The 22,266-nt window shown below is 45.7% G+C and overlaps 1 protein-coding gene across 2 annotated transcripts in view; it reads right to left on the bottom strand.

Moving 5' to 3' along the window:
• Ankrd6 (ankyrin repeat domain 6) overlaps nt 1-22,266 on the bottom strand; it is a 150,373-nt gene that overhangs the window by 87,229 nt on the left and 40,878 nt on the right. The gene's annotated exons all lie outside the window — the stretch shown is intronic.

Below are 22,266 nucleotides of genomic sequence, written 5' to 3'. Positions count from 1 at the left end.
AGATGCCAGAAATCCCCTAAGCTGAAGAACATGGTTCATAAGCAGAGCTTCATAGGCAACCTCTGAGAGGGTGGGGACACTGCCAATGTGTCCCTCCAAGCCCCACCACACCGTAGGAGCTAGCACCACTCCCCAACACTATCAAACAGTAGGAGCTACTCCCCTGTGCATCCCCATGAACCAATAGGGAACCTATCACCTTCAGCCACCGAAGTGCACTGTCGGGCTCTTTCAGGAGTGGGAGACTTGACCTCAGTTCTCTACCAGCCAATAGTACTAACCCTAGGACAGTTTGTAAGAAGTCTAAATAAGGCCTTGTTTAAAGAACTGGTACAGGGAGATACTTTTTCCAACTGTTGTTTGAGACATCTGCAGGATCTTTCTACAGTAGCCTGTCCCTGCCTGTGTGCCGTAAAGAAAACTTATACTGTGAACCATTTTCTGTTGGACACAAGAGTTTTTGAATATAGCAGAGATATAAAAGTTATACCATCTGTCTTAGTTAGGGTTTCTATTGCTGTGAAGAGACGCCATGACCACGGCAACTCTCATAAGCAAAAACATTTCACTGAGGTGGTGGCTTACAGTTCAGAGGTGCGGTCCGTTATCATCATGGCGGGGAGCATGTTGGCATGCAGGCAGACATGGTGCTGGCTACATCATGATCAGAAGGCAACAGGAAGTTTACTATGCACTACAAGTAGCTTGAGCATAGAAGAACTCAAAGCCCACACCCACAGTGACATACTTCCTCCAAGAGGCCGCACCTACTCCAATAAAGCCACACCTCCTAATAGTGCCACTCCCTGTAAGCTTATGGGGGCCAATTACATTCTTCTTTTTAATTTTTATTTCATGTGCATTTATGTTTTGTGTGCACATGTCTGTGTGAATGTGTCGAATCCTCTGAGACTGGAGTTATAGGCAGTTGGAAGCTGCCATATGGGCGCTGGGAATTGAACCTGGGTCCTCTGGAAGAGCAGCCAGTGCTCTGGACTGCTGAGACATCTCACCCACCCGGCCAGTTACATTCAAACTACCATACCTGATGCTAGGACATGGGAACTCTTGCACCACTGCCAGGGTTTTTGCTATGTTGGGCCTATTCAGTCTCACTTACGTGTGCCCAGATCACTCGCTGGAGGTACTGTGTGAGCCCGATGCCTTTGCCTCGGTGCCCCCATTCTGCTTCCCTGCTGCTGTGCAGGCTGCCTGAATACAAGCTCGTTATACTCATGCTTCATTCCATCAAAACGCCTCCTCTTTACCCAAGGACTCTGTCTTTTCTGGAGACCAAACAAGGCAAATATTAAAGCAATGCAGACGCTTTGTTTCTTCACAGCCTGCCATGTGTGATGACATTAGCCCCAGAGGATCACACCCCAAGTCCCTCTCACACATGCACGCTCCTCGTGTCTGCTTCTTCAGGAAAGTAGGAGTGTTTCTGTGACACCCATTCTGTTTATGCCTCTGCTCACAAAGGGAGGCTATAGGTCACACTATGTATCGTTTGATATATTTGCCATTATAAGCTGTCTACAGCACCTCAAGACAGTCAGTGCTCCTGTGTACACCCTATCAATTCTTTAAATCAGACCTTATTCACTCTAATTTTCAAGAATCTTACAAGCAGGGCGGTGGTGGCACACACCTTTAATCCCAGCACTCGGGAGGCAGAGGCAGGCGGATCTCTGTGAGTTCGAGACCAGCCTGGTCTACAAGAGCTAGTTCCAGGACAGGCTCCAAAGCCACAGAGAAATCCTGTCTTGAAAAAAAAGAAAGAAAGAAAGAAAGAAAGAAAGAAAGAAAGAAAGAAAGAAAGAAAGACAGAATCCTACAGAAGATGACCTCAGCCCCAGAACAGCAGCACTGGTCGTCAAAGGGCAGAGTAAACTCGAAGGTGCTATGGAAAGTTATTATAATGTGGAAACTGCTTGGTCCATCACCTGCCCTAATGTGGGAATGAGAGCATGCTTGTGTTCTCCATGGGCACACAATGGCCACGTGAGAGTAACTTTGAGACATAAAAGTCTGTGCATCCAGTGATGAGCCTGGCTCCAGGTATGAGGAGGCTGAGAGGAGCCCACAGAGGAACTAGAAGAGCTGAAGCCTATGAGGAGGAGGAGGGGGGCTCCTATATGACGACAAGAAAGACACTGCCACCAACATGGCTTCTGATGAAAAGGCTGATGCAAACGGCAGGAGGGAACACAGAGGCCAAGTTTGGAAAATATTGCAGAGGCTATTTTCTTGGTAATTGTGCAAATGCAGGCAAGACTGGTCAGGGGAGAGGTCAACTGGATCGGTGCTCCTCGCCAAGTGGTTTGGTCACATCCTCCAGTACCTGTTTATGACAACTAGCCCTTCTGTTTTGGGGGTTACTGATCTAGCCACCTGGAGTCCCAATGGGTTCAGCTACGGGTTACAGCCTATGAGGCAGACAGGATTTAATGTCACATGACTACCAACACACAGTGGGACAGCAGCTCCTTGTAATGAAAGCAGATATAACTGGGGATTATTAGAGACCTGATGTGGAAAATGTAATAATGTGTATGTGACCCAATTATACCCACACACCCCAGGAAAGCCAAAGGCATAGGACAGACTGTTCCTTCTGCTAATCTAGGAAAGCATTCTTTTTTTTTTTTATTTATTAAGGATTTCTGCCTCCTCCCCGCAACTGCCTCCCATTTCCCTCCCCCTCCCCCGATCAAGTCCCCCTCCCTCATCTGCTCAAAGAGCAATCAGGGTTCCCTGACCTGTGGGAAGCCCAAGGACCGCCCACCTCTATCCAGGTCTCCTAAGGTGAGCATCCAAACTGCCTAGGCTCCCCCAAAGCCAGTACGTGCAGTAGGATCAAAAACCCACTGTGATTGTTCCTGAGTTCTCAGTATTCCTCATTGTCCTCTATGTTCAGCTAGTCCGGATTTATCCCATGCTTTTTCAGACCCAGGCCAGCTGGCCTTGGTGAGTTCCCGATAGAACATCCCCATTGCAACCACTCTGGAAAGCAGTGTTTCGGTTTCTCAGGAAATTCGGAATCAACCTACCCCTGGATCCAGCAATACCACTCTTGGGAATATACCCAAGAGAGGCCCTATCATACAACAAAAGTATATGCTCAACTATGTTCATGGCAGCATTGTTTGTAATAGCCAGAACCTGGAAACAACCTAGATGCCCTTCAATGGAAGAATGGATGAAGAAAGTATGGAATATATACATATTAGAGTATTACTCAGCAGTAAAAAACAAGGACTTCTTGAATTTTGCATACAAATGGATGGAAATAGAAAACACTATCCTGAATGAGGTAAGCCAGACCCAAAAAGAGGAACATGGGATGTTCTCACTCATATTTGGTTTCTAGCCATAAATAAAGGACAATGAGCTTATAATGCATGTTCCTAGAGAAGCTAAGTAAGAAGGTGAACCCAAAGACAAACACATAGGCATCCTCATGAACATTAACCTTCATCAGGTGATGAAAGGAGACAGAGACAGAGGAGCACGGGACAGAAATCTCAAGGTCCAAATCAGGAGCAGAAGGAGACGGAGCACGAGCAAGGACCTCAGGACCGCGAGGGGTGCACCCACACACTGAGACAATGGGGATGTTCTATAGGAAAGCATTCTTGATGAGCTTCAAGGCTCAGTCCATTGAACATTCCTTCTGTTTGTGTTGGGCACATTAGCTATTATCCCTTGTCACCCTCACAATACTAAAAGCTATTGAATATAGCAAAAACAGTCCTAAGAGAGACATTTACAACATTCAATACCCGCATCCAAAAGCACACAATCTTGGGCCAGTGAGATGGTAAAGGTGATTGCCACCAAGTCTGATGGCCATCTGTCTCTAGAACCAACATGGTAGGAAAGAACTAACTCCTGCAAGTTATGCTCTTGCCTCTATACATGTGCCTACATACATAAACACACAACATGTGTCTACATACATACATACACAACACGTGCCTACATACATAAAGACACACACATACATAGGAATGTAAAAACAAATCTTAAAAGATCTCAAAGAATAATCTACCACTGCATCCCAAGGAATTAGAACAATAAGAACAAACCAAACCATGTCGTGCGTCTTTAGAATATAGGAGAGCCAATAGCAAGGTAACCGAAAGCTGTAAGCCAGCAGCTTCACAAGGCAACTATGCAGACAGCCAGTAAGTTGCACAAAAGTGCTCACAAGTCAAGAAAAGAAAAGAGGACAACTACACTGTTAAGTGTGGCTAGAATTTTAAAAGTCTAAAAAAACCAAAGGTGGAACACTTCTGGAATGACGGAGTCTCTTGGAATATGAGTTGGTATAACAGAAGACCTCAGAAAACTGCCTGGGAGTACCAAACACAGACTTTCTGCAATGAACAATCCCAGTTCTGGGAAAAAGATCTAGGAAAAAAATACTAACACATACACCAAAGGACAAGTGAGCAAAGATATTCCAGCATTAATCCAAACAACAAAAACTGTAAAATAAATTATTAACGACCTATTTAGGCACAAAAGTCATGTGACCTATTTCCACAAACTGTGACCAGTTCCTGGGAGGGTTTTATGTGGGTGGCATTAACTGTTTGGTTACTTACATAATTGAAATGTGACATTCTAGTTGATCTTGCTTCACAAGCTGGAACATGAACATTTCCAATCACGTTATAATTTACATTTTAAGCTAAAGAAATAATTACTGCATTCTGAGTCCCTTTGCCATGCAGAAAGAAATATTCCTCTGCTTTCTGTGATGCTCACAGATACCGAAAGAAAACAGTTAAACCTTTCTGCCCCATAATGAAAATAACCAAAATAGTTAGGTTATATTTAGAAGTATCTCATGTAGTAATTACTTAAACTGTACAAAAAGTAGAAAATTCAGATACTTTTAAACTATAAAGTAATCAAAACGTCCATTAGTAACAAAGGTACAAATTATGCTCTTCAGTATATTTATAGCCTATTTATACTAGATGGCAAGCTGAATCAACAAACAATTACCATCCACAGACACAGGGACAAACTCACAAGCAACCTGATAAGCTAAAGAAAGACTGTTGCATAATCAGCCTCAACAGAGCTAGAAAAATGGGCAAAATAATCTGTTGTGCCAAAAGGGAGAGAGGACGTACGCTCAGTGGGGTTGGGAAGCAACAGCATTCCGCTCTAGCCTGAACACAATCATCCCTGACCTGTACACATGGCACCTTTTGTGATTTAGTTTATGCAGAAGGGTGTTTTGCCTGCATACACGTCTGTCTGAGTACCACATGTGTGCCTGGTGCCTGTGGAGGTCAGAAGGTGTCAGGTACCCTGGAACTGGAGTTATGAATGGTTGGGAGCCACCATGTGGGTTCTGGGATCAAACTCAAGTACTTTGCAAGAATGATAAGGGCTCTTAACTCTAGCTCCTCCACTTGACATATATTCTTTTCCTCCTCAGACAGGTTCTCTGTGTAACAGTCCTGGCTGTCCTGGAACTTGCTCCATAGACCAGGTTGACCTCGAATTCACAGAGATCTGCCTGTCTCTGCCTCCCAAGTGCCAGGATTAAAGGCCTGTGTCACTACTGCCCAGCCACTTGGCATATTTTAACCAAAAACCTATAAGAAAAAACATTATGAACAATAAGCTTTTTGGACCAGGATTTCCTGAGGGGGAAACAACTTATTCTTCTTCAAAAGGCAGTGAGGAGTATGACTTCCTCCCCCATCAGCACCTCTGTAAAACTGCCACTAAAGCGCCGTGTGCGGTGGCACCCAGCTGCTGGGCCAGCAAACACAGATCCTCATAGCCTGCAAGGCTGGCTCCCCATCAGCTGGGACCACTCCTCTGCCCTAAATGAGGGAAGTTACTGCTGGTTTTGTTGCCTTGGCCTAGGAGGAGGTGGGACCATGTCCAGATGGTGCCTCTGCCCTCTGCTTCATGGTGAGAAGCGTTCAGCGGGCCTGCATGCGTGGTTGAAATTTACTGATAGTAGTTTATGTGCGGAGCAGGTACATGACAAAGACTGATCAATGGAAGAGACCTTTACTGTTGGCAGCAGTGAGACCCCAGATCCTGAATTTCTTGTAAACAACTTGTTTTCCCCTGATCTGAGTGCCTACAGCTGCTCTGAGCACGAGACCTTCAGGAGTTCCTGATGGCAGGAGAGTGGTTTCTGGTGGGTTTGGCTGGGGCGTGGCTATCTCTATAATATCTGCCCCTGAACACAATAAAGGGGGCATTCTTGGGGAATTCAAGGATGACCCGTGTCGCTGTCTCTCTGTCTGTGTGTGTCTGTGTATTTTAACCTCCAGCCCCCTTGCCCGAAGCTCACGAACTGGGTGCCAGCGCACAGAGCGCAGACACAGGGGCGCAGTGCGTGGCACTTTACCTCATTGCTTTGGTGATCCTGAGACCAGACCACACTCCATGGGATGAGCTTAAAATTTAACAAGTATGGAATTTACTGGCGTTTTAAAAATAGCATGAGAATGGAGTAAAAAAAAATGTTAAAAAGTGTAAGGTATTTGTCACCCCTTCTATAACATCTATACATTGACACTTAAGGCTTATTAAGTAACTTCAACTTGACTTCCTCAGACCTCCAAGCCCAGCCATGACAGCCCTTCCTTCTTACCACACTACAGACCAGGTTGGGAGACCATTTTCTCTTCTGCATCCATCATACCTCCTCTCAGATGATAAGTACAAAGAAATCCAATTACTTCTCACAAAAATCACTTAGACAAAATATGAATGCAGTTTTCTTCTTCCCTAGGGAGCAGTGACATCAGCAATATAATCAAATTACCAATAATATTAAAAATAGCCAAGAAAAATTTTAGTAAGTCAAGCTGAGCTTTCAGAATTTCACAAACATTATTCTATATAACTCTCCAAAGTCTACTCACGTGGTTGACTTATTCACAGGCTTATTTTACAGACAGAAAATGAACGGTTGAGATATTCCCACAACTTCGCAGCTAGCACGTGGTCTAGCCTGCCTCAGCCCTGGTCTCAGCTTTTAGCCACTTCTCTGCCTCACTGTGGCCTTGAAAATGCCAGGTGAGTACTGAGGAACAGGCACAAGGTGACACAGGCCTGGGTGTGCAGATGGGAAAGGGAGTTGCATAGGTCAGCAGCCAGCAGTGGCTGCAGCTACTCAGGGCAGCAGGCCCTCCCGATGCTTCGGTGTGTGCTTCTGAGTGCTTTAGAGCCTGTCGCTGGACAGGAAGCCAGGGACACAGGGCCTCCACAGTGAGGAAGGGATATGGCGAGGGCCTGAGGAAAGAGTGGCTTTGAGAAGTGGGGCTATGGTGGGTCCACTCATGACCGTGACAGTACTCCACATGGAGGGTGGTTGCTCTTGCTGGATCTAAGACAGAAATTTCTAGAACCTAGATGAGCAGGGGACAGAGGGTGGCTGGTTACTAACTCCCTCCATTTTTCAACTAGGGCAAGCTGAGTGACTCCCAGCTATGCCTACCCCAGACAGTTCCTGCCTTCCACACCGTTCACCCCACAGAGAACTGAACACCTACTTTGTGCAGAACAGCAGAGCCCTAGCAGAGTGAAGCAAATCTCTTGGCCTCCAAGGAGCTTAGTCTATAATAATTTCATTTGCATATAAACACTTTGTTTACATATATATGTCCAGAAAAGGCGAACACAGAGACTCTACTTTTTAGTTGACTAGGACAGTGTAAATGACGGCTAAAAGATGCTGGACTTCATTGGGGAATAATGAAAATGTCCTATTATGATGATGGCTTTGCAACTCTAAGCACAACTGAAAAGCAGGCAGTGGATTTTATGATATGTGATTTGATCTCCTTTGATATCTGTTGTGTTAGTAATAACTTAAGACTTGCCAGGTGTGGTGGCACACACCTTTAATTCCAGCACTCAGGAGACAAGCAACTCTCTGAGTTCCAGAAGAGACCCTGTCTCAAAACAAAACAAAACAGGCAAAAACCAAAACCAGCCAAACAAAAAAACCTACCACACCTAATAACCAACTATCAGAACTCTGAAATCAGTTCCAGGTTATTCTATAATACCAGGCTAAGCTCTCTGGTAAACCAGGCTTTTTAATGTAACTGTTTGGAAAGACCTTTAAGTAGCAACTTGTTTGGTGATGTAGCACTGAAAGCATTCAACACATCCATCTGGTGCTAAATTAAGCTGTGGTAAAAACACTCAAATAATACATCTTTCTGGGGTTGGCAGGAGCTGCTTCCCCGTGACTCACTCAGGCTGACAGAGCATCTACCATCTGAAGCTTTGCCAGGACCGACAGACAGAGAAAAGTGCCCTGGAGGGTCACACACATCCTGCCCAGAAGTGACACAAAACCCTTGTAATTACTAGTTGGCCAAAAGTGATCACATGATCCCACCAAACAAGAAAGCAAGGAAGGATAAAGGTCTGGAAGGTTTTAGGTAGTTGATAAACAGCACCAATGTTACACAAGGAGTTTGGGCTGAGAGTGGTCAGGAGCAGGGATGGTGATTTGGCACGCATGCAAGGCGCTGGATCTCAGCGTTAGCCAGGCTGCACCGCATCACCTGAGATGCCTCCTCAGCCACACAGTGGAGGAACAGCGTTCATCTCATCTTTCAGACTCCGAGTGTATTTCTAACTGTAAGGAATACAGAACAGTACATGGACGTGCTAGTGTCCTAAGTATTACATAACTTACTATTTGGAGAAAAAGTATTACGACGTTTTGTCTTTGCAATGTAATTGACAAGTGGGCACTGTCTAAACCGTTGCGACAGACTCTAACACATACAAAGTAGGCACAAAGTAAACAATAGCCTTCGTCATCCAAGAAGTAAGACTCCTGTGGCCAGTCTCCAGAGCCTAAAGCAGTGGGCTAGCTCCTCAACTTCTAGTTTCCTTATTTTGGGGGGTGGGGGCATTGTGCAGGGCACTTCCAAGGCTCTCGAGCACTGAAGGCTGGGACTTCTGCGCCATCACTAGCTTGACTAGTGGCATATTTTGCTTTTGCATCTTTTAACCATTAATGGATGATTTGCTCATTCATTTGCACCAAGAGCTGTTTGGGGAGCAAGCGCACACACTCGCCTCCCTCCAACCCCTAGAATGCTTTAACTCTCCTGGTCTGCAGGCCCTTCATTCGCTTGAGTCAGGGCACATGTCTCCTCCTAAGGCAAGGTAGAAGGGGGCAGGCAGTGGCCCACACCAGACAGGTGAGAGCTGTTTCCTCTAGACCTCCGAAGCACTCCGGCTACCTCTCACAGCCATCTTCATCTGGGACACTTGTGGGAACGGCTGAGCTGCACATTTAAGGGACAGTAGCTGTCACCCTCCCAGCGTAGGGAAGGCCAGACATTCCTACAGACCTTTGTGTTGTCCAGGCTGGGGTCAGAAACAGAAATAGCCATTTAAAACCCAGGAGGATATGCTCCAAGATTTTTTTAAGTCTCAGCAGAAAAGAGCTTGAAAATTAGAAGCGTCTCCAAATATTTGAACCTCAGCTTAACATATTGATTATAATAGGATATAATAAAAATTGTCTGGGAAAAGAAATTTCTCAGCGCTGCTGTTTTCCCATGTTAACAGTCAAGTCAGCAATATCAGTTTTAGTAGCCAAGTCACAGCCACCTCCACCAATGCCAACTGTCACGGGCAGCCCTTTCTGCCTCTCCAGGTATGTCTGAGCAATGTTCTCATTCTGTGTTATGCTCCACATAAATGTCTCTCCATGTCCAAGTTCCCGTCTCCTGCCTGTGAGGCCAGACCCATGCGCAAGGGCTCTGGCAAAGCTGCCTCTCACCATCCCTAAGTCTCTGGCCATCTGCAGCACCCTGTGCTGTCAACAGGCACAAGAGTCGGCTAATAAATAAATTAAAGAAAAAAAAAGAAATGGGCTCTACAGCTCCAATCTAGTGCTAAGCCAGAGCCATTCAGCCGTGCCACTCCTGGACTTCTGACTCACAGAAACTTCCACGTAGTCGTTTCCTGAGCCGTCTCACACAGTGGTTGCTTATCCACACACGGGTCCTGACGGAACACCTTTAGCAGAACACATGCAGGAATTTACCGCAAAGCCCTTCCAGCTTCCAGCTGAGCATGGTGGAACACGCCTTTCTTTAATCCCAGTCTTCAGGGAGCAAAGTCAAACTGATCTCTGAGTCCAAGGCTAGTCTGGTCTCCATAAGTCCCAGGCCAGCAGGGGTATCCTATTGAGGGGTGGGGTTTTCATAATCAGACATTACAGGCAATCTCAGGCTGCGCAACATAAAACGACATGTCAGCTGGGTCAGTCCATGAGTTGCAAGGAGGTCTCTGGTGCAGCAGAATAATACAGAAGGGCTATCAAGGGACTAGGGTGTGGTTCAGGGGTAGAAATCACAGTATTTGAAGCCCTGGGGTCATTCTCTAAAGTCAAAACAAAACAAAGAAGTTCCTTGCTACCCGACCAAGGAAGACAGTCTGTAGTTACAGAAGCGGATGCCTTTATTTACTATAAACATTTACATGCTAAGGTGCACATTTATGTAAAATAGTATCTGATGCATAATGTGCTCCCTTGCTTAGTTTATCCAAACCACCAATTTCCCAGGAGATGCTGCCCTGCTAACTGCAGTCTGTCTTTTTTTTTGAGACCTATCTCTGCATATGTTATGCCATTCATTACATACATGTGCATTAGAATTGCCGTTCACACCAACACAAGAAGTGTGTTTCTAGGTCACACAATCAGCCCAACCTTTTATCTATAGAGCCGTTATTTTCTTCAAGTATAAAAATAAAATCTGCCTGTCCATGATTTGGGGCTCTCTGGCTTTATCTTACATATATCAGAGAGAGTAACCTGATAATGAAAACTGGCTACTGCCAAGTACACAGGATGTGCTAAAGACAAGCTCATGGTTGGACTTATACAGAAGCTTGTGCACACATGGGATCTGCCCAATACTGGCTAACACCTCACCACAGACCCATGATATTCACCACAGGTGAGCAAGAGGAGCTTGCTATGGGATAATGCCTTTGTACACTGTAAGATTTGTCATTTGTATTGGTTTAATAAAATGCTGATTGACCATTAGCCAGGCAGAAAGTATAGGTGGGGGTTATAAGACTAGGAGAATTCTGGGAAGTGGAAAGGCAGAGGAAGCAAGATGAGGATGCCTCACTAAGAAAAGGTACCAAGCCATGTGGCTAAATATAAGAATTATGGATTAATTTAAGTTGTAAGAGCTAGGGAGCAACAGGCCAAATAGTTTATAATTAATATAAGCCTCTATGTGTTTATTTGAGACTGAACGGCTGTGGGACTGGGCGTGAGAGAAACCTCCATCTACAGCAGTTGGTCTCCTACTTCCTAGTGCAGGGGACAGAAAGTCCGACTAGCTAGAGGCACCTGCACAAAACGGAAGCTGCAAGTGAAGCAGAGGCTTTCTCCGTATAGAGGTGTGTGCGAGGCAGGGGTACAAACGTGACTTTGTTTCAATCAGGCTTATAGAGGTGTGGCTGGCTAGTTAAAATGATACATATTAAGTGTACAGTTTGATAATTTGTTATATGGACAAAGTATGAAAGGATCATCACAAGCTACTGAATACGTTCCCTGGAGTCACGTCACTGTGTGCTAAGGACACGCTCCATCCCTTCAGCAATTTCAGACATCATCATGGGCTGCAGTTGCCACGATGTGCAAGCATGTGTTTCCAGAACCTTTTCTCTGAAAGTGTATTGTCTCCACCAACATCTCCCCATTTCCTCCAGGTCCTGGCCGCCGGTAACCACGTTTTCTAGTAGTTAGCTTTTTAAGATTTAACATGCCAGTGAGATCATGTTGTGTTTGCCTCTCCGTCTGGCTCATTCCTCTGAGCATCGAGGCCTCCATCTCTTCATCTTTGTAGCTGCAGATGACAGGATCTCCCTCTGTGAGGCTGAATCTCATTGCCTATTATGTTAACATGGACCCATTTCTCCTTTATTGCCACATAGATCTGTAATCCGGCCTTCAGGAGGCAGAAGGATGGCTGCAAGTTCAAGGCCTCCCTAGTCTCCATATAGCCAGACTGGTCCAAAGCAAACAACAGTCTGTTCACATGCAGTGAGCACAGAGAGGGAGGTCCAGTTCTCCTTTGAAAGATGACTTCACTCCCTTTGAGACAGGCATATGCCCCGAAGTGGGGTTTCTGGGTCTCAGAGAAGTCCTGTTTTAACTATTGTGAGAAACTTTCGTCTTCTCTCCAATGGCTACATCGAATGGGGAGTTTCTCCATATGCTCATAGAGGGCCACTCCCCTGAAAGCTGATAGGCATTATGGGGCACACGCCTCTACTCCAGCTTCCTGATCTTTGAAGATCAGGTAGAAAGTGGGTTTGTGAATCCACACTACCGTTAATGTCCTTGGGGTCAGCAGTCACAGAAGACCAATTCTTCACTGTGCTGGGGGGACTACGAGGGTCTGGCCCACAGCCAACTCCTCCATTATCCCCAGGGGCTCTGCGCACATCAGTCTACTGCCTAGTTCTGCACAAAATGCCTAGACGGTTGCCATTCTCCACTCTGCACCCTTAGTCACAACAGAAATCCTCAATCTCGGATGCCCTGAGGCCAATGGAATCTCCCCTTCCACATTTCCCTTGCCAATGCATCTGCTCTCAGCACGCCACACAGGGAGCTGATCTGGCTCAGTAGCCAAGACAGAGAACCAGAGCTGCACCACCTCTGCCATAGTGTAGCGATGAGAGGAAAGGGCACGGGGAAAACTGGAAACACGAAGGCTAAATAGGCCAACTAGCCACAAAATGTGCCGCTACTTTAAAGTCAACAAGGTCTAATTAAGGCGAGGCCATAGTGTTGGGAGAACACAGCTCTTTCACTTTCATGCAATTTATTTGAGCACTTGGGGCTATGATTTCACAGTGATTTTAATTTTCTGTGAAAGGGAAAGGGAGAAGGCATGTGGGTTGAAAGCCAGCAACTCATCACTTGTATTTTCCAATACTGCTGCTGCTGCGGATTTCTGTCTCTTTCCCGTGTACATGGCACAGGTGTCCTACAAACCCCTTGGAGGTGAGATGGGGTGATGGAGGAAGGTCATTGGTTAAAAAATAAAGAAACTGCTTGGCTGGCCCTCATAGGTTAAAACATAGGTAGGTGGAGTAAACAGAACAGAATGCTGGGAGAAAGAAGCTGAGTCAGTGAGTCGCCATGATTCTCCCACTCCAGGCAGATGCAGGTTAAGATCATTCCTGGTAAGCCAGCTCGTGGGCTACACAGTTTATAAGAAATGGGCTAGTCCAGGTGCGAGAGTTAGCCGAGAAAAGGCTGGAACTAATGGGCCAAGCGGTGTTTAAAAGAATACAGTTTCCATGTAATTATTTCGGGGCATAATCTAGAGCTAGCCATGTGGGCGGCCGGGTGCCGGGGACGCAGCCCCGCCGCTCCTATTTCAACAATGGGGCTACCTTTCATGACGCCCTACTACAGCCTGCAGGCTGTATGCCATTCAGTTTGACCACACCCATTGGGAGGACAGTACCCAGCAGACCAAAGGACCACTGCTCCTCCTCTGCACCCCACAGTAATCAAAACCTCCATCATTTCTCCCCTGGATGCTGCACAGCCCCTTGCATGGTCTCTTCTTCCTGCTATGCCTTTCCTACATATTGCTCACCAAGATTGCCAATACGGACCTCTAGGTTCAAAGTCAGGTCATCCTTGCAGATTCCTGGGAGTTTCTCTTGCATTAGGTTTCTATCTGACTCACTCAGGAAGAATATTTTTCTAGTTTCATCCATTTGCATTTAAATTTTGTGATGTCATTGTTTTTAACAACTGAGTAATACTCCACTAAGTAAATGTACCATATTTTCTTTATCCATTCTTTGGTTGAGGGGCATCTAAGTTGTTTCCAGGTTCTAGCTATTACAAATAATGCAACTATGAACACAGTTGAGCAAGTGTCCTGTGGTATGATTGATCATCCTTTGTGAATATCCAAGAGGGGTATAGCTGGGTCTTGAAATCGAGTTCCAATTTTCTGAGAAATTGCCATATTGATTTCCAGCATGGTTGTACAAGCTTGAACTCCTACCAGTTCAGAAGAGCGTTCACTTCCGCTCCAGCATAAGTTGTCATTTGTGTTTTGGATCTTAGCCATTCTGACAGGTGTAAGATGAAATTTCAGAATCATTTTGATTTGCATTTCCCTGATGGCTAAGGATGTTGAGCATTTCCTTAAGTGTTTCTCAGCCATTTGAAATTCTTCTATTGTTTAGGTTTAGATGTGTATCCCATTTTTTAATTAGATTATTTTTTTTGATGTCTTGTTTCATGAGTTCTTTATATATTCTGGAGATCAACCCTCTATTAGATGTGGAGTTGGTGAAAATCTTTCCCATTCTGTAGGCTGCTGTTTTGTCTTATTGGCCGTGTCCTTTGCCTTACAGACGCTTTCCAGTCTCATGAGGTACCATTTATTAATTGTCAGTCTTAGTGTCTGTGCTACTGGTGTTCTATTCAAGAAGTTGTCTCCTCTGTCAATGTGTTCAAAGCTAGTTTCCACTTTCTCTTCTATCAGGTGTAACTGGATTTATATTGAGGTCTTTGACCTACTTGGATTTGACTTTTGTGGACAATGTTATTGTTAAAACTATTTGAAGTAGAGAGGGGAAACATTTTTAAGCAAACAGGCAGAGTTCACACCACACCGACTACTATTCTAATACTCATCTTTTCTTCAAGAATGTGGTGGCCAGGGGTGGGGGTCACAAACACTGAATAGCCAGTAAAAGAAATTCAACAAAAAGAACTGTAAAGGGAAGTATAATTTACGGCGACAGCAAGTACACAGGAGTGCCACACCTGGAATTCTGGCACGTGGCTAAGGGAGAGAGTCGGGGCCAAGTCATCTCTACCACTCAACCACAGCCTTTTGTAAAGATCTGTTCTCTCATAGCAAACTCAACACAAGGCCCCTTTGAAATGAGACAAACAGAAGAGGGCATAAAGTGTAATTACAGCCCCACACATCCCACCAGGCGCACGCAGAGCTGGACTGTTTTCAAGCATCCTCAAACGGCGCCATCCACAAAGATAAGGCCCTTTAAGTTTCCGAAATGTCCAAAATGTCACTTTCTTTAATGCAAAGAAACTGCGAAACAGTCAGCGGGCGGGTGTTTCGTTATGTTTTGCTTCCTTCCTAGGAGGCCTTACAGGTTGGTGCAGTGTCGAAGCATGCAGAAGGAATGCTTCAGTAAGCCTGTGGGTCCCAAGGAATCCGACACTGCCTGGTCTGGTGCGACACTCGCCAGGAAGGTATTGCCTTCCATCCATGACAATGTGGGTCAGCATTCGGCTCACTGGCGGCGGCCTCCATTCTGTGGGAGGAAACGCCAGAGACGAGCCTGTGCTCTTGTAGACAGGCGCTCCTCAAAAGGAGGGAAATCCACAAGTGTTATCCATAAAGGAAAATAGCCGCACAAGCACAGGTCCTGTTTTTCTAGTCTATTCCATGTACAGAAAGTAACCCAGTTACCCTGTGTTCCACAGGTAAAAGCAGCAAAGTCACCCCCCTAAGAACCAGCCTCTCTGCAAGCCAGGGCCTGATGCAGCATCTCTTCAACACAGCACATGCTGTGGTTTCTCTGTGCCAGAAAAACCCAACCAAGCTGGGAATAGTCCGGCCTCTGCTAAGTACACCCCGATTACCTTGATGATTTATGGGGGCCTGAAATAAAAAGTTGGGTGTAACAATTCAAAATAGAATATAAGTCATCTGAAACCCTGCAGCTCTAGCCTGTCTACTGTTGACACCCAGAGGCCCTAAAACAGCACTGTTGTTCTGAGAGTAGTAAAGAACTTCCTGCAGCTTCTGTGACCTAAAGTGTGCGGTAGCTTAGATGAAAACGCCCCCATAGATATGTATGTTTAAATGCCTCGTCCCCAGTTAATGGAAGATGTCACCCTCGGCTTCTTGTTCCAGTTGTCTGTTTTCTATACTCCACACAGTTATGGACCTGTAGGCCCAAATAAACTCTTCTTTCTCTAAGTTGCCTTGGTCATGGTGTTTTATCTCACAACAAAAGTAACAAATACTCTAAATTAAAAGTAATTTTTTGTTTTTTTAAACACTCTACTAATCACTGAGTTTAAGATTTCTCAGTTAGTAATGGGAGAGCGAAGCCTACCTGAGATCTTATTTTTCCCCCTAAAGGGAAGGATGTTCCACCAGGATTTATTCCAAACAGGAATACAGGAAGCTGCAAACCCATCTGATGCAGGTGTGACGGGGAGAAGCAGGATGTTCTTCATATGTGAACACGTTACCAAACAACACACACCAGTGTTCGCTGGGATAAAATGTCTTACTTGCATTTATCATAAATTTTCCAAAATTAAAACTTAATACAGGTTTGTTTACTGTCAATAAATAGAATTTATTGACTGACCAACAACAGAATTTCAAACTCCCTAAGGCATGTTCCAGAAAAAGGAAGCAGGGGCACAGTGCCATCCATCCTGCCCCACCCTGACAGTTTCCTGCAGACTGGCTATCCACAGGGCCTACCTGATTCACCTCCTGACAACACTGGGCAGAGAGCAACTGCCCAGATTCCTCCATGAGCCTTCCTACAAAAAGGACTGCCGTTCATTCAGCTCTCCCAAATGAAACTGCTTAGTACGGACAGGTGGGTGGAAGGGGGAGAGAGGGAGAGAGGGGGGGGGAGGGAGAGAGGGAGGGAGGGAGGGAGGGAGAGAGAGAGAGAGAGGAAAGGAGAGAGGGAGGGTGGGAGGGAGGGAGAGAGAGAGGGAGGGAGGGAGGGAGGGAGGAAATCTATCTCTTTAGTGATCCTAAGGCTGGGAGAAATGCAGCTGTACACTTCACCTTATACCTGGGGAAGGGGTTCAGTAAGATGTCCTAAAGGCCTAGTGGCCACTGTTGGCTCCCAACACCCTTCCCATCCTTACTAAGAGCCTATGGAGATTCACACAAGCACACACACTGGACCAGAGTTGGCACCAGTTCTAACCCCAGCTCAAGAATTGCTAGACAGGAAAACCTAGGAAGTCGGTAGCGTTCTGAACCTGCTCCCTCACTTAAAGAGATGGGACTGATGCCTGTAACTTGCAGGTGGTTGTCAAGGTTAAATAAAGAGAAAATACGGCACCCAGCATAAGGCTGCTGCTCACTCATGCAGCCTAGTGACTGCAGTAAATTATAGCATTGAATTCCTGTAAAGCCCTGTGCTAGAGACCACTATTTCTGGAAACGCTTCTCTGTCTTGTGGTAGAAAAATGAGCCCATAGGAAAACACCATGAGAGCAGGACTTCCCTATCTGTCACCGGAGCACTCCTGGGAGGAACACAGAGGTGAAAAGTCACTCCATTTACCTACAAGCTCTAGGTAAAATGTAGACCTGTGTCTGCCTCTCAGAGGCAATCTAGCAACAAAAGAACCAGAGTTGGTTTTTCCCAAGTCCTACCTACAGGAGATGAGATCAATATGAAGATGAAAGGCAGGCACACTGTTTCCCTCCTACCCACCTCAGTTCTGGATTTGTACCCGTTTATGTCCAATCAGGTCTTTACTATAACCAGCTGGCTTCCCCTAGTGACGGTCCCAAATCAGCAATCAATTTCTAATTCCTACTTAGTGAATTATCTAAAATTTCCTCCAATGATGTAAGGACATCCCTAACATCAACCCTCCTGGATACTGTATTTTTCTTGCCTAGTGTCTTAGCCATTGTTCTGCTGCTGTGAAGAGACACCGTGACCAAAGCTACTCTTATAAAAGAATCATTTAATTGGGGCTGGCTTACAGTTTCAGAGGTTTAGTTCTTGGCAGGGAGCATGGCAGCACGCAGGCAGACATGATGCAGGAGAGGCAGCTGGGAGTTCTAAATCTTGATCCACAGGCAGCAAGAAGGGCGAGACTGGGCCTGTCATAGCTCTGAAACCTCAAAGCCCACTGCCCAGTGACACACTTCCTCCAACAAGGCCACACTTCCTGATCCTTCCAATCCTTTCAATGAAGTTCCACTCCCTGGTGATTAAGCATTCAAACATATGAACTTATGGGGGGCAGTCTTATTTAAACCACCACACCTGTAAGTCTAGACAATAACATTTGAGCAGAGGCAGGTAGAGCTGGAAGACAGAGTGACTAGCCTGACCCATAGGTCAAGGATGACATGGAAAGAAAGGATGATTGCCGTCAGAACTCCCCCACCTACGTTATCTGCTCTTGGCAAGTTTCCAGTGTACTGGCCTGCTTCTTGACCCCCATCGTTATTGTACCCTCACCACACTCCTCTCCCTTATCCTGAGAGCCTGCACATTTACTCTAATACTCTTGAATAAAATCTCCCTTACTATTTATTCTAGCAAGCATTAGAATAATAAAATTTGTAAACAATGTAGTGAGTTGTACAGTGCCCCCCCAAAGTTATATGAACATTCTAATGCTTAGAACTTTTCCAGAGTAGAACAATGACTATCACTTTATGTCTTGGTTACTTTTATATCTCTTTGATAAAACACCATGACCAAAGCCACTTACAAAAAAAGTGACTTACAGTTTCAGAAGGTTATAGAGTCCATGACGGCAGAGCAAAGGCATGGGGCAGGAACATCTGAGAGCTCACATCGTGACCCACAACTGTGAGACACAAACAGAGGTAACTGGGGATCTCACAGGACTTTTGAAACCTCAAAGCCTGGCCCCAGTGACACACCTCCTTCACAAAGACCACACTTCTAATCCTTCCCAAACAGTTCCACTAACTGGAGACCAAGTATCTAACATGAGTCTTTAGGATCCATTCTCATTTTATATAGGAAAAAAATGTGATTACGCTAAGAATTTTATGAAAAGGAGTTTAGCCTTGTGGCCTCTAAATGTAATTGTGTGTCTTTACAATAGGATAAGACATACCTAGAATCCTAGTGCTGGGGAAGTTGAGGCAGGAGGATTGCAAGTAGTCTAGCTACACAGCACCAGGCCAGCCTGATTTACAGGGAAAGTCCCTGCCCCCATGCATACAAAGTAAAATAAAAATTTAAAAATAAAGAAAAAGAAATGGGGGAGGAACCATGAGAGTTGGGGAACACAGATACAAGACAGGCAGAGATTGCAGTGACATGGCCTCAAGCCAACAAAGTGTGTGGCTACTAGAAACTGAGGGTCAGAGTCTCTCCAGAGCACCTGCAAGGGCAGAGCCTGCCAAGGCCTTGGAGGTGACTTTACAGCCTCCAAAACCCTGAGGTTTACAATCCACTGAGGTGTTAAAGGGTAATATAATCAAACCTACCATTTTATATTTTGATAACTTGATGTCCATAATAAAAGGTAGCTATTAAAAGTCATCAAACACAAGCCTTTGTGAACTCTGAAGGGCAAAGGTGAGCAGGACCTAAAAGGCACAGTGCAGTTAGGACCACGGGGGCCAGTACCTTCATGCACCGCTTCTCAGCCCAAGAAATACCTTCAAATCAGGTTGCACAACTCACTCATTCCAGTTCGTTAAAGAAAGCAAAGCAACCAAATGATCTGGTTCTTTAGGGCAGGGGGGATGTTCTAGAATCTGATCTCATGAATCTCTGAAAGTGCATGGCCGCTTTCTTATTGAGGAATTTATATTCCTCTACAGGGCTAGAGGTAATTCCTTCTACTCACAGGGATGGCTAAACATGGCAACCTTCCAAAGAAATACATGGAGAAGGCAACAGGGAATCCACGTCCCAGAACTGTGTTTGGTGACTAACGGCAGTGATGCTGCGGGGAGGGATGATCTCTTCAGGGATCAAAATCAGGACACTTTTATACTGTGTCTGCATACACAAAAGGACTCAGCCGCGTGGGAAGTAAACACAATTTGTGCCTATTCTCTGCCTGGCGACCTGATGCTCAGAGCCATTACCTAAGAGCAGTAACAATGAACTGTCAAATGATCCTTTATAAACAACCACCATCGAGGCCAGGAGTCACAGCAAGTTCTGTGGCAGCCAGTCCCCACCACTCCTCACAGCGTCTGTGCTCAGACTGGACATGCCACCCTCCCCGGTGACGGCTTTATCTCCGGGCTCTGTGCTCGCTCCAGAAATGTCCCTGTAAGGATTAAAAATAAAAATCTTGCTTTCACCCCCCCCACTAAGATCATGGCAGAGATATCAGCAACAAAGGATGATTAAGAAAAGCATACATATTTACTACTTAGGGTGAGTTTAAAGAGGTGGGTATTAGTGGCACAAACCTTTAAGCCCAGCACTCGGGAGGCAGAGGCATGTGGATCTCTGTGAGTTCAAGGCCAGCCTGGTCTACAGAGCAACTTTCAGGACAGCCAGAACTACACTGATAAACCCTGTCTTGAAAAACAAAAAACAAAAACCAACCACTAAAACCAAAACAAAACAAAAACAGAAAACAAAAACACCACTACCAACAACAAAAACCATGAGCGTAACTCTGAAACCAAGGTGTCAGCAGGCCTTGACGCTCTGGGGTGGTCCATCCTCACCCCTCCCAACTTCCCTCAGCAGTGTTCTTCCAGCTGGAAACCCAGCATCCCTAGCCACATGACTTCTTCTTCTAAAACACATTTCAGAGTTCCCCCTGCCTCTTTCCAGAGGACACATATCATGGGATCTAGGGTTTACACAATCCGATCTCACCCTCATTTCCAGATCCTTCCATGAATAAGATGTACGAAGACCCTTACCATAAATAAAGGAGTGGTCACACGCTGCTTGTTAGACATATCTTTAGGGGGATACCACACAAGTGAAGTACGTCCCAGAAGCTTGGCCGGCCTTGCGCTCTAAAGTCCAGCAGCTGGCTTTTTTGTCTGCCCACATTACGGTGTGCATCGCAAGGCTCAGTTCTTTGTTCTCCTTTAGGGTATCTCTAGGCTGACCCCTACCCTGCAGCTAGCACCCTGTGACCTTGCAGCCAGCGGTCATCACAGTGGCCTTTGGTGACTGTCTCCTCCACTGTCACCTGAGCATGGTAAAAACAGGATCTGTTCTTATCCCTCTGTACACCTCAGCACAACACATATAAATAACAAGAAGCTCCGATGATGAATGTTAGAGAGAAAAGCAGGCCTGTCTGTGGCACACACATGAACCATACTGTGTATGCTGCTGGGATATACTTTGTTTACGTTTGCGTGATTTGCCTTAATATACTGGAGCACGATGAATAAAAACTCAGAGACAGAAATGGAGGTTCAACCTGAAGATCTGAAAAGCAAAGCAGACAGCCACTGGCTCTTACCCTGACCTCAGTCCGAAATGGCGATCCTGCCTCCAGGAATCTCAGAATCAGTCTGTGACTGAGAGTTGTCTCCTCCCGTTTTATAATCCTCTCTAGTTCTAGGATTAAAGGCGTGCACCACTACTGCCTGGTTTCTATGGCAAGCTAGTGTGGCTACTGGGATTAAAGGTGTGTGTCACCACTGCCTGGTCTATAAGGCCGGTCAGTGTGGTTGTTTTACTTTTCTGGTCCTCAGGCAAGTTTTATTCATTACAATACAAGTGAAATGCCACTACAATACATGTCTGGTGCCCATAAAAGTCAGAAGAGGGTATTAGATCCCCTGGACTTACAGACAGTAGTGAGCCACATGTGTGCTGATAACTAAACCCCAATCTTCTACATGAATAGGTACTCTTAAAACACAGCTCTCCAGCCTCCTCCAGATATATTTTATGTTGACCAAGAATTCTGGAAGACTGAATACCTAGAAGATTCAAGGTAACAAATATCTAATGATAAAATTTTAGGCACAGGTGATTCAGTAGACATTCTAAAGCAAACCTCCCTGGATGCTCCAGGACCCACAGACTGGGAAAGCCAGACAGACCACTCACTGGCTCTGTCTAGTGCAGTGCCAGTCACAAGTAACTGGCCTGCTACCAACAAGGCACTTCCTCCTGCTCTGGAGAGGGCAACAACAAAGGCACTGTTCAAGGGCACTCAGACTGAATGACTGTCTTCGCTTAAACCCTCCTCTCAGGCAGAGCTGTCAGGCCGCTGCAAAGGACTAATGGTCTCTACATCCAAGTTGTTCAAATACCCAGGCAGTCAACACACGGGGCTTAGCACAACGCCCTGCTCACTTCTGCAATCCTACAATACTCTAGAGATGGGCACTGAGGATGTACCATCTGCTCTGGATCCAGCACTGGGAAGGAGCAGTATGCTCCATGGTGAAAAGGAAGGGCTCTGAGTCCCTGCCAGGGTTCTCTGCCAGTCCACCCATAC

This window comes from Microtus pennsylvanicus, chromosome 5 (assembly GCF_037038515.1).
Source record: "Microtus pennsylvanicus isolate mMicPen1 chromosome 5, mMicPen1.hap1, whole genome shotgun sequence".
NCBI classification, from domain to species: Eukaryota; Metazoa; Chordata; class Mammalia; order Rodentia; family Cricetidae; genus Microtus; species Microtus pennsylvanicus.
The sequence above is the reverse complement of the archived record's forward strand: the minus strand, read 5'-3'. Positions and strand labels throughout refer to the sequence as shown.